General features: G+C 36.3%; 1 non-coding gene across 1 annotated transcript; it reads right to left on the reverse strand.

The window, feature by feature from the left end:
* Positions 1-11,242: 11,242 nt before the first annotated feature.
* Positions 11,243-11,349, reverse strand: LOC115030250. The gene has a single exon (XR_003835842.1). It is a non-coding gene; the product is annotated as a U6 spliceosomal RNA (small nuclear RNA).
* Positions 11,350-14,097: the final 2,748 nt, after the last annotated feature.

The following is a 14,097-nucleotide window of genomic DNA, read 5'->3' on the forward strand; positions in this document are numbered from 1 at the left end:
TTCTCAGCCCTTTATCTTTGAGTTAAGTAAGGCAAGCCATGAATGAACTGGGTTATCTGGAAGGGAGGCTGGGAATGGAAAAGGAACAGGGTGTGAGAGAAGGAAGATGCCAAGCCAAATTTTCTGATCAAGGCTCAAAGTTTAATATTCAGCACTATTTATACAGAGAGAGCCCATAGACCCCATCCTCTGTTTCAGCTGGACAATGTTACTTTGTTTCAGGTGGATTATGTTGTAACACAAGCTCAGTGGTCAGTCTACTCCTGTAGAAAATTGCAAGAGCAGCAAGGCAAAAGACCCCACCTGAATCATTAAGGTCCAACTGTGGCAAACACATAAGGTCTATTTAGCCTGCTCAAGGCTTGGGAAAGGGCACATGACTACTGATTTCTTTGAGTTAATTTTATATCCAGCCACTTTGTTGTAGTTGTTTATCAGCTGTAGGAGTTCTCTGGTGGAATTTTCGAGATCACATGAATAATGATTTTTTGACTTCTTCCTTTCAAATTTTTATCCCTTTGACCTCCTTTTGTGGTCTAATTGCTCCAGCTAGAACCTCAAGTACTATATTGACTAGATAGAGAGAATGTGGGCAGTCTTGCCTAATCTCTTATTTTGGTGGGACTGCTTCAAGTTTCTCTTCATTTACTTTCAATGTTGGCTACTATTTTTCTCTATTTTGCTTTTACTATGTTTAGGTATGAGCCTTGAATACTTGATCTTTCCAAGACTTTAAACATGAAGAAATGTTGAATTCTGCCAAGTGCTTTTTCAGCATCTAATGAAATGATCATGTGATTTCTCTCTTTCAGTTTGTTTACAGATTTCCCTATATTTAACAATCGCTGCATCCTTGGAATGAAGACTACTTGATCATGGTGAATGATTGTTTTGATGTGTTCTTGGATTCAGTTTGTAAGAATTTAATTGAGTATTTTTGCATAAATATTCATAAGTGAAATTGTTCTGAAATTCTCTTTCCTTGTTGGATCTTTTTGAGGTTTGGGTATCAGCTTCAATTGTGGCTTCATAAAACAAATTGAGTAGCATTCCTTCTGTTTCTTTTTTGTGGAATAGTTTGAAGAATATTGGTATTAGCTCTTCTTTGAAGGCCTGATAGAATTCTGCACTAAACCCATCTGGTCCTGAGCTTTTTTGGGTTGGGATACTTTTAATGACTTTTTATTTCTTAAGGGTTTTAGGACAGTTTAGATGGTTTATCTGATTCTGATTTAATTTTGATATCTGATCTCTGTCTTGAAAATTTTCCGTTTCATCCCGATTTTCCAGTTTTGTTTAGTACAGGCTTTTGTAGTAGGATCTGATGATGTTTTTTATTTCCTCAGTTTCTTTTTTTTTTTTAATCTTTACATATGAGCTTCGTGACTTATTTATTTATTTATTTATTTATTATATGTAAGTACACTGTAGCTGTCTTCAGACACTCCAGAAGAGGGCGCCAGATCTCGTTGCGGATGGTTGTGAGCCACCATGTGGTTGCTGGGATTTGAACTCTGGACCTTTGGAAGAGCAATCGGGTGCTCTTACCCACTGAGCCATCTCACCAGCCCATTTCCTCAGTTTCTGTTGTCATCTCTCCTTTTCCATGTCTGATTTTGTTAATTTGGATACTGTCTCTGTGCCCTCATAGTTAGTCTGGCAAAGGGTTTATCTTTGTTTTTGATTTTCTCAAAGAACCAGCTGCTGGGTTTGTTGTTGTTGTTGTTGTTTCTCTGTTTTTGTTGTTGTTGTTGTTGTTGTTGTTTTGTTTTGTTTTTGATAGTTCATTTTGTTTTTATTTGGTTAATTTCAGCTCTGAATTTGATTATTTCCTGCTGACTACTCCTCTTCGGTATATTTGCTTCTTTTTTTCTTGAGCTCTCTTGTGTGCTGTAAAGCTGGTAATGTATGATCGCTTCAGTTTCTTTTTGGAGGCACTCAGAGCTATGAGTTTCAGTTAGCACAATGAAATCAGTTAGCACTGATTTCATTCTGTCCAATAAGTTTGAGTATGTTGCAAGTTCATTTAATTTCTTTTTTTTTCACCAAGTTATCATTGAGTAGAGCATTTTGCAGCTTCTATGTATATGTGGGCTTTATCTTGTTTATGCTGTTATGGAAGACCAGCCAGATTCTGTGGTAATCTGATAGGATTAATGGGATTATTTCAATCTTCTTGTATCTGTTGAGGTCTGTTTTTTGACTGAGTATATGGTCAGTTTTGGAAAAGATACCATGAGTTGCTGAGAAGAAGGTATATTCTTTTGTTTAGATAAAATGTCCTATAGATATCTGTTAAATCTATTTGGTTCATAACTTCTGTTAGTTTCACTATTTCTCTGTTTAGTTTCTATTTCCATGATGAGAGTGGTGTGTGAAGTCTCCTACTATTATAGTGTGAGGTGCAATGTGTGCTTTGAAGTTCAGTAAAGTTTCTTTTGTGAGTGTGGTTGCCCTTGCATTTGGAGCATAGATGTTCAGAATTAAGAGTTAATCTTGGTAGATTTTAACTTTGATGAATATGAAGTGTCCCTCCTTATCTTTTTTGATAAATTTAGGTTGAAATTCAATATTATTGGATATTAGAATGGCTACTCCAGGTTGTTTCTTTCAGTCATTTGCTTGTAAATATATTTTTTTGAAATATTTTTTTCTAGCCTTTTACTCTGAGGTAGTATCTGTCTTCGTTACTTTGACAAGTTCCCTGTATCCAGCAATATGCTGGGTCCTGTTTTCATATCCAGTCTGTTAGTCTAAGATTTTTATTGGGGAATTGAGTCCATTGATGTGAAGAGTTATTAAGGAATTGTAATTGTTGCTTCCTATTATTTTTGTTGTTAGAGGTGGAATTATGTTTGTTTGGCTATCTGCTTTTGTGTTTTTTTCAAAGTAGATTAATTTCATGCTTTTTCTAGCATGTAGTTTTCCTCTGTGTGTTGGATTTCTACATTAATTATTCCTTGCAGATGTGGATATGTGGAAAATCTTGTGTAAATTTTGTTTTGTCATAGAATATCTTGGTTTCTCCATCTATGGTAATTGAGAGTTTTGCTGGGTATATTAGCCTGGACTGGCATTTTTGTTCTCTTAGAGTCTGTATGACATCTGTCCAAGATCTTCTGGCTTTCCTAATCTCTGGTGAGAAATCTGGTATAATTCAGATAGGTCTGTCTTTATATGTTAGTTGACCTTTTTCTCTTATTGCTTTTTTTAAAAATATTTTTATTACGTATTTTCCTCAATTACATTTCCAATGTTATCCCAAAAGTCCCCCATACCCTCCCCCCCACTTCCCTACCCACCCATCCCCATTTTTTGGCCCTGGTGTTCCCCTGTACTGAAGCATATAAAGTTTGCGTGTCCAATGGGCCTCTCCTATTGCTTTTAATATTCTTTTTTTGTTTTATTCATGTGGTGTTTTGACTCTTATGTGATAGGAAAAATTTCTTTTCTAGTCCAATCTATTTGGATTTCTGTAGGTTTCTTGTATGTTCATGGGTATCTCTTTCTTTAGGTTAAGTAAAGTTTTCTTCTATAATTTTGTTGAAGATATTCACTGGCCCTTTAAGTTGTGAATCTTCATTCTTTTCTATACCTATTATATTTTGGTTTAGTCTTCTCATTGTGTCCTGTATTTCCTGGAGTTTTGAGGTTAGAATCTTTTTGCATTTTGTGTTTTCTTTGAGTGTTGTGTCAATGTTTTCTGTGGTATCTTCTGTCCCTGACATTCTCTCTTCTATCTCTTATATTCTGTTGGTGATGCTTGCATCTATCACACCTGATCTCTTTCCTAGTATTTTTAATCTCCATGTTTGTCTCTCTTTGTGATTTCTTTATATTTTCTACTTCCATTTTTAGATCCTTGATGATTTTGTTCAATTCCTTCATCAGTTTGTGTGTGTGGGGGGGGGAGTTTCCTGTTATTCTTTAAGGGATTTTTGTGTGTCCTCTTTTAGTGCTTCTACCTGTTTACCTGTGTTCTCCTGTATTTCTTTAAGGGAGATATTTATGTCCTTCTTAAAGTCCTCTATCATCATCTTGAGATGTGATTTTAAATGAGAGTCTTGCTTTTTTGGTGTTTTAGGGTAGTCAGGGTTCACTGTGGTGGGAGAACTGGGTTTTTATGATGCAAAGTAACCTTGGTTACTGTTGCTTATGTTCTTGACCTTGCCTCTTGCCATCTGGTTATCTTTGGTATTAGCTGTTCTTCTTGTCTCTGTCTGTGCCTTGTCCCTCATGTAAGCCTGTGTGTCAGCACCCCTGGAAGATCAGTTCTCTTCATTAGTAATTTGGGTATGGAGAGCTGTGGCACAGTCTCAGTTCTGGGGTGTAGGTGAAAACTAGAAAGATCCTGTCCTTGGTTATTCCTTGGTTCCAGTGTCCTGATGGCTTTGGGCAGGTCCTTCTTCAACCAGGAATTTGAGTAGAGATGGTTGTCTCCCCTGTGCTCTCAGTTGTGTCAATATTCTTGGGTCACCAGCTCCCTCCAGGTGGGCTCTGGGTATGGAGAACTTTGCTCTCAGGTGTGTCAGCACTCCTGAGAGATCTGTTCTCTCCCTGAAGGATCTGGACATGGAGAGCTGTGGCACAGTGTCTGCTCTAGGCACCGATGGAAACCATAAGGAACTTGTCCCAGGATACCCTGTAGTTCCTGTGTCCTGAGGGCTCAGAGCAGGTCCCCCTTGGGCCAGGTATTTGAGTAGAAGTTGTGGTTTTATCTGTGCTTTCAGGTACATTAGCACTCCTGGGAGACCTGCACTCTATTAGCAGAATCTGGATACCCAGATCTGTTTCACATGGTCTGCTCCAGGCACATATGAAAACTGGAAGAATTCTGTTCCAGGCTTCTCTTCAGTTTGCATGTCTTGGGAGCAGAATTGGTGGTCCTACCTGTGCTTACAGGTGGTTCAGCACTCCTGGGAGACCAGCTCTCCCAGTAGGACTTGAGTGTGAAGACCTGTGGCACAAGGTCAGCTCTGGGAGCAGATGGATGTATTTATATTTTACATTTTATGTTGGAGCTGGCAGTGTGGTTCAATGATAGAATGCTTGCCGAGTAAAGCCCAATACTATGGGTTATTTTGCCAGCAGTGAAGGAAAATAAAAAGCATTTACTCCCACCAAAACCATAGAAATGTATCACTTCCCACATATACTTATCATGTTTAATTTTCCACTGTTAAGCTTTAGCCATTTTGGCAATCTTTTGTTTGAGTAACTCATGTTTCTTCAAGGGACAACATGTGCAATATGCATATCTGGGGAGCTATGCATTGGAAGAGTAAGGATAATGAAAATAGTCACTGGATCAGAAAATGTCTGGGAAGACTTGCTTGATCACCTAGTCAACCTTTTCCCAATTTCTCTCTTTTCATCAAGGTGAATCCACAGAAGTCTGTAAGTATTAGTCCATTACTACTCACCTATATGATGATATTATTTATCATGTCTTTCTGGTTCCACGGGGCTTTAAGGATCTCATGGTGCATTAAGGAACTAGTGCTGCTGAGCACTTCAATGTTCTATGTTCCCTGAATCAACACACACACACACACACACACAAAGAGAGAGAGAGAGAGAGAGAGAGAGAGAGAGAGAGAGAGAGAGAGAGGAACACACATATTACTATTCATCTTATAACCACTTTAATTGAGCACTTACTTTATCCAAATTCATGCATATCTCATTCCTCCTAGCAATCCACAAATCTTCTCAGACAGGTTAGAAAGTCTAGGCTACCATATTATGATTCAGCAACTGCTGATTTCTTTTCCAGAACCCAGGCCTGCAACCTAAGTACACAAAGTATTCTCTGCCTCAAAGCAATCAACTGCCTTGCTCAAGTACTTTAGTTATCTAAAGTATTAGGGCAACTTTTGCTGATCTTCTTATCTGTCTTCCGTCTAAGGTCCAAGGCTGTCAAAATATCACCTATTACTTGACTTGGTAAGGGCAAATTTATGATGTGGGCAACTCAACATTCTCCAAAACCTCTGCAGACCTTTTAACTCTCCTAAAGTCATGGTCCAGACAAACTGCACCATTAGGCAAGTTTAAAGCTCAAGTTTGCATCATTATATTTCTTTAAGAGAATATTGTGAAAGGTTGTGTGCTATTTAGATACAGCCTGAAATGTCAAACACTTTTCTATGCTTTTAAAAATTACTCAGTGTTCATGACAATTCTGAAAGTCAGGACTTTGTGCTGAATATTAAAAGCATCTAGACTATTTCTGCCATTTTCTCTGAAACACTTTATTCTCTTTCCATTCTTTGAGCATGACTTCTTGACTTTAATTTCTCTTGCTTTGTGCTAGGTATTTTAATATGACCTTTTCTATGGTTAATCCCCTCCAACATCTATATTCTAATTTAAAGTCACCATGGTACAGATGATTGATAAAATGTGTTTCTCATGGAACAGAGTTATCTTGAGACTGGAGTAGTTAGTATAGGAGCAAGTTGTTTCAAAACAAGGATCTCACTTTTCTTTTCTCTCTTTTATATGCACCTGATTTCACATTACTTCTCTGTTATGTTACAATGTAGCATAATGGCTTAGTCTAATGTTGCCATCCAACATTAGACTTCCAGCCTCTAGAACCAATAAGTAAAATAAATCTGCATATTTCCTAAGTCACAAAAAAATCAATTATTATGTTCTAACAGCAGGAAACAGATTAAAACAACCTTCTTCCTTTAGCCAGGTTTGCAAATGAGAAATCAAAAGACTGAGATAAGAGTATATATCACTATGGCTAACATTTCTATATAATGTTAAAAGAAAATGTTAGTAGAAGCTGTATTACCAAATCTCATTGCTATCTTACAAGCACAACATTTAGGAGAATTATCTGAATATCTTCTGCTCTCCTCTTCTGTCTCCTGTTACATACATGCACAGTGCCTGACCTTTACCAACAGAACTGTATATAAATGTTGTACTGGCTAGTTTTGTGTCAACTTGACATAGCTGGAGTTATCACAGAGAAAGGAGCTTCAGTTGAGGAAATGCCTCCATGAGATCCATCTGTAAGGCATTTTCTCAATTAGTGATCAAGGTGGAAAGGCCCCTTGTGGGTGGGACCATCTGTGGGCTGGTAGTCTTGGTTCTATAAGAGAGCAGGTTGAACAAGCCAGGAGAAGGAAGCCAGTAAAGAACATCCCTCCATGGCCTCTGCATTAGCTCCTGCTTCCTGCCCTGCTTGAGTTCCAGTCCTGACTACCTTGGTGATGAACAGCAGTGTGGAAGTGTAAGCTGAATAAACCCTTTCCTCCCCAACTTGCTTCTTGGTCATGATGTTTGTGCAGAAATAGAAACCCTGACTAAGGCAAATGTAGCAGTCTCTATTTTTGCCTCAGTAGAGACAAGTGGAAGAACAATTGGTTCTACCATCCATACTAACTTACCTTTCTAGAAGAAGGCATAAAATAAATATGAGGACAAGAGCTTTACTTAGACTCAAATATTTGTCAGCAAAATGGATATACTTTGCTATCCCCAAGGTTGCTGGAGAGCAGATTGACCCCTTCCCAAAGTGCTAATTGCAATGTTTCTCAGTGTTGGGTGCTTGCCAGATCCTTATTTTAGTCTTAATTCTGGGCTCAATTGAATAAGTTATATATTTCTATATATAATTGATTCCCATTATTCAGGGTAATAATGGTCTATACCATGAATTCTGAATTAATGAATATTGAACCACTACTTCAAAGATAAATATAGAAGTAGCTTCCATGAGGTCTCTAGTCACAGTATTAGTATGTATCCTTGCATTATTTATGCTTGGTTTAATGGCTCCTTAACATTGAACACATGATCAGCACCATTATACATCAAGCCTGATGGAAGGTTGCTTAAGACAAATTTTCTCTGTAAGCACAACAGACTTCATACATTTAGAAATACTAGATGACACTTCACTGCTGTGCTTTGAGGCCACTTTGAATTGAAAAATCACCTGTGAAAAGCACAAAAATTTAAAAATCATGCCATTAAATAAACCACAAAAAGGTGACTGTTTTACAGTAAAAGCTGAAACAGAAAAGCAGTCACCTTTCTAATATCAACTAGAATGTGAATTTGGCATCTCAAATTGTTCACAATTCCATGTTTTTGAATATCACTGAAAGCACCATAAGTATTGTTTGATGGGTTATAAATACATTTTAGTGAATAGATAAATTAAAAATTATGGACTTTGAGAAGACCAAAGATCATTTGCCCATTAACTGTGTAAACAGAAGCTTATAGATTGCTGACAATCTTTAGAAGCCGAGAGAACATGAGGGAAAAAGAGAGTTGTTCATGAGAACACATTTATATTTTTGTGGCAGCAATAACCAAAGTAGAAAATATCTATACCTATAGTAGTAAATAATGATGCTTTGGACTTAGGGCTGAAAAAAAAAATGGCTCTGCATTTAAGAGTATTTATTGGTCTTGCAGAAGATCTGGGTTTGGATCCCTGTACCCACATAGTGACTCGTATTAATGTATAACTCCATTTAAGGGGGATTTAATGCCCTCTTTTGACCTTCATGAGTACTAGGTGTATACATGGTACACAGACAGACAGATAGACAGACAAAACATTCATGCACGTAAAATAAAAATAAATGCATCTTATTTTTATTTAAGTTTCTTAGAGCTTAAATGTTCTATACCTTGTAAAATGTGAACCAACCAAGAAAAATATTGAAAAAGAGGACTGAGGGGATCTTCAAGTTGTAAATTACTTGCCTGACCATCAGAAGACCTGAGTTTAATCCCCAGAACCTAGATAATCAAAGACAAGCTTAGTGGTTTGCTTTGGTAATCACGGCAAAAAGACACAGGTGAAACCCTGGTGCTTGCTGGCCAGCCAGCCTATGCTATCTGGAAAGCCCCGGACCATTGTGATATTATCCTACTTCCTAAACAAAGATAGATGATTCAATAATGACACCAGTGACTGTCCTCTGGCCTTCACATGTACTACCTCACAACACTCCCTCCCCTCCCCCCCCACAACAATACACACCAACACACACACACACACATGAGTTTAGAAACACACACACACAGACAGAGACAGAGATAGGGAGAGAGAGAAAAGACAGAGATAGAGAAAAACAGAGACAGAAGTGAGTGATTACTAGCAAAACATATTATTGATACTTATTATTTAGTAGTTTCTCATTACAAATGTTGGTATTATTGTAATCAGGTAAATTATTTAATTTGTACAAGGGCACTATATCACAAGAATTACCACCATTTGAGGTAGCACTTTACATTAAGAGGAATCTACTTGCTAAGGACACACAAAAAGCTGTCTATGACCATAGAACTTGGAGGAATACACCTGTTTTGTTTTGATTGCAGAAGCAAAACATGGGCAGGCCTGGTCAGAACTTGCATAGAATAAGCCATACAGAAATTTTATAAGATTATAAAATTAGTAAATATGATATCCAGGATTCAAACCTCCATGCATCTGACTCAAAAACCCTAAAGTTTAAAGCAATGGGTATCAAAGTTAGCAATACCTGTGAATTTGTTTGAAATACAAGTGGTCAGGTACACTATAGATCTAATGAATCAGAAAGTATAGTAATAGAATATAATGTTCCAAAAATATGTTTTAAAAATCCCTCAAGGAAATTTAATCTCAATAATTCTTTAATTATGTTTAATTATATGTGATTAATTATGCTAATTACCTAAAATTCACACTTACTTTTCAAGTACCTTTAAAATAAGAAATAAGAATATTTGTGTGTATTTCAACATAACTATTTTGCTAAAATTGTCATGTAATGAACTGGAAATATTTAAAGAATATAATTTTGTAAATATATTAAATAAAAGTACTACCACAATTAAGATAATGAACATTTCTGTCACCTTCAGAGCATCCTTATATCCTTGGGAATTCTTCTTCTGATAACCACCAACATCACTTTTCCCAAGGTAAATACTGATGTACTGTGTTACTGTACACTAATTTTCATTTACTTCAGTACTATGTGAATGGACTCATATAACAAGCACCATTTTTCTTACTTCCTCAGCATAATTAACATGAGGCTCACATATCTTATTTGTATCTGTATTTTGTTCCTCTTTATTTCAGGGTAATATTTAATTAATTCAACATTTCATAACTTATTTATTCATACATTTGGGCACATTTCTGTTGTCTTTAGTCTTTGTCCATCACAACTGATGCTATTGTGAACATTTGTGAATCAGTTTATGTATAAATGTATGCTGGGTTTTTTCTTGCCTGGATGATACTTTAGGTGTGAGGATCAATTACTGCTTTAGTTACTTGTTTGTTTCCCTTGAAATGTTAGAGTTTCATATGCACTAGGTGGGGATTCCATCTCTGAGATCATTTCCAGCCCGGTGGGCATAGTTTATCTTTCTAAAAATCTGTCATACCATTTTGCAAAATGATACTATCTTTTTCCCATTTCTACCAAAATTATGCAATTCTAGTTGCACTGTACTCTAATTAACACTCAATAATATTCAGAATGTTTTGTTTTGAATTTGTGTCTATTTTTTGGCCCTTACACTATGTTTGTGTTGCTGTCTCATAGTGGCTTTGATTTGTGTTTCCTTAAAGAGTAATGATAACTTTTCACTGGCCTCTTTGCTATTTATTTCTCTTCATTCATAAGTTGCAAGTTAAAACTTGACTCACTTCTCTAAAAAATGTTTTAATTGGAAATAATTTTAGATTTGCAGAGGAATTCTGAAGCCAGTACCAAACATTCGAAAATGTATTCAATTTTCTTTAATGTTAGCATCTTACATAAATAAGCCCTTTCAGAACTAAGAGATTGTTATTTCTGAAACTAGTACACAACTCCGAATAGTTATTCAAAGATCAAGTGACTAAAGGTGTGCTGGTTCATTTCTGGATCTTCAATTCTAGTCCATTTATCTCCCTGTCTGTCACTGTACTAGTGCCATGCACAGCTTTTTCTTTCTTTCTTTCTTTCTTTCTTTCTTTCTTTCTTTCTTTCTTTCTTTCTTTCTTTCTTTCTTTCTCTCTCTCTCTCTCTCTCTCTCTCTCTCTCTCTCTCTCTTCTTTCTTTCTTTCTTTCTTTCTTTTTTTTTTTTTTTTTTTTTTTTTTTTTTTTAACAATTGCTCTGTAGTACAGCTTGAGGTCAGGCATGGTGATTCCCCCAGAGGTTCTTTTATTGTTGAGTTTTTGCTATCTTAGGTTTTTTGTCATTCCAGCTGAATAAAAATATTGAATGCTTTATGAATTTGTGTGTCATCCTTGTGCAAGGGCCATGCTAATCTTCTCTGTATCATTCCAATTTTAGTATATGTGCTGCTGAAGCGAGCACTAACAGTGTCATTTTAAAAGCACATTTTAACTTTAATGAAGTTCATCCTATTATTTCTCATTTAATTATACGGTTGTCATAATTTAGAAATCTTTGCTTAACAAAGTATCACATTTACATTAGCCAATGTTTTCTTCTAGAATGTGTATGCTTTTAGGTTTTCCATTGATGTTTGTGATCACCAGTAATGAGCTTTTGACTGTGGCATTAAATATGGATGGAAGTTATTACATAACATACCTTATTCTTGCACTCTCTGCAAAAGAAACACACTTCTCTTCACTAGATTACTGTTGTGATTTTTTGTGTTTAATGAACTAGTTGTATATGGGTGTATCTACACTTCAATTAACTCTTTTATTCCACTGATCTAGTTGTTTAATCTTCATACTAAAACAATACTCTTGTAACTACCCGAGCTTTAAAACAACCCTTAAAATGCAGTACTCTTAGCTTTCCAATCTTCTTTTAAGTTGTGTTGTCTACTACATGTCATTTGTGTGACTGCATGGATTTCAGAATTTGTCAGTTCCTATGCACAGACTATATAGATTTTAATTGATTACATGCATCCCATCAAATCATTAAACCAATGGAGAATTGAAATACTAATAAAAATGAATCACTGTACATTTAACAACCTATATATTTTGCTTAGGTCATTAATTTCAGTAATATTTTGTATATTTTCAAGTCTTACACACATTTTTGTCAGTTTTTTCCTGAGTATTTGACATAATATTCTATTATATATAATATCATTTTAAATTCCACATTCCAACATTAGTGGTATATAAATATATATACATACATATATATTTATTGATTGATATTGTATTCTTCAAGTTTGTGAAATTCCCTAACTCCCCATAATAGCTTTTAGTAGATTACACTGCATTATTCAAGTGTATGATTATGTTTTCTATGGCTATTTAAATATATGTAGTAAAACAAGACATATGCTTTTCGTGATAGATATAAGAAAGGATGCATTTCACAATTAAGTGTGATTTGAAGCTACTGAGTTTCCTAGTTGGCCCTTTAAGGTGGAAGGCCCTTTCTCAGTACATTCTTCTCTCATTATAAGAATGTGCTTTGTAGAAGCTGAAGAGATAGCTCAGTTAAGAGCACTCGCTGTGCTTGTAGAGGACCACATTTCCCTCCCTAACAGCCACATATTGCTTCACAAATATCAATAACTCAAATTCCAAAGTATCTGAGCTCCTTGGGTATGAGGCATGGGAACAGTTAGCAGATGTACATTCAGGAAAAATATTCACATACATAAAATAAATAATTCTTTAAAAAATCATCAAAGAAGGTGCATTATATTTTCTCAAATGTCTTTTACAGTGTATGTTTATATATCTTTAATTCATTAGCTTGTTAATTTGGTGGTCTGATTTTTATTTAAAATATTAAATTAATATCAAATTCTTGAGATATACTTCATTTGTTCATAATATGGTTTAATTTTAATAGTTGTTAAATTGTATTTCCTTAAAAATTTAATAGTTATGTTCATGAAGAATATTATTCTGCTTTTGTTGATTATTGTTTTTATTTTTGCAGAACTGTCAGTCTGTCTTTAATATTTGGTAAGACTGGGATTATATGAGTTAGAAAGTGTTCCCTCCTTTCAAATGTACTGAGGAAATCTGTATATCATTGGCTTTATTCTTTTTGTTGTTGTTGTTTTTGTTTTTTATTTACTTTTTATTGGATATTTTATGTATTTACATGTCAAATGGTATCCCCTTTCCTGATTTCACTTCCATAACCTCCTATCCCATCATCCTCCCACTGCTTCTATGAGGGTGTGACCCCACCCACCCATCCACTCCCACCTCTCTGCCCTGGCATTCCTCCATACTGGGGAATCAAGCCTTCACAGGACAAAGGGCCTCCCCCCTCTCATTGATGCCAGACAATGCCATTCTCTGCTACTTTTGCAGCTGGAGCCATGGGTCCCTCCATGTTTATACTTTGGTTGGTGGTTTAATCTCTGGGACCTCTCCATGGGTCTGGTTGGTTGATATTGTTGTTCTTTCTATGGGGATGAAAACCCCATCAGCTCCTTCAGTCCTTTCTCTAAGTCTCCTATTGGGGACCCAGTGCTCAGTCCAATGTATGACTATGAGCATCCATATCTGTATTTGTCAGTCTCTGGCAGAGGCTCTCAGGAGTCAGCTATATCAGGCTCCTGTTAGCATACACTTCTTGGCATCCACAATAGTGTCTGGGTTTGGTGTGTGTATATGGGATGGATCCCCAAGCGGGTACCATATTTTCTGTATCCATTCTTCTGTTGAAGGACACCTGGGTTGTTTACTACTTCTGGTTATTATAAATATGGCTGCTATGAGCATAGTGGAGCATGTTTCCTTCTTATATGTTGGAGCATGTTCTGGTTATATGCCCAGGAGTGGTATTGCTGGATCTTCCCGTAGTACTATGTCCAATTTTCTGAGGAACTGCCAGACTGATTTCCAGAGTGATTGTACCAGCTTGCAATCCCACCAGCAATGGAGGAGTGTTCCTCTTTCAGCTACATCCTCACCAGCATCTGCTGTTATTTTGATCTTAGCCATTCTGACTGGTGTGAGGTGAAATAATCTGAGGGTTGTTCTGATTTGCATTTCCCTGATGACTGAAGATGTAGAGGTAGAGAGGCAGAAAGGCAGAGAGGCAGAGAAGCAAAGAGGCAGAGAGGCAGAGAGGCAGAGAGGCAGAGAGGCAGAGAGGCAG

Source organism: Mus caroli, chromosome X (assembly GCF_900094665.2).
Source record: "Mus caroli chromosome X, CAROLI_EIJ_v1.1, whole genome shotgun sequence".
Classification (NCBI taxonomy): domain Eukaryota; kingdom Metazoa; phylum Chordata; class Mammalia; order Rodentia; family Muridae; genus Mus; species Mus caroli.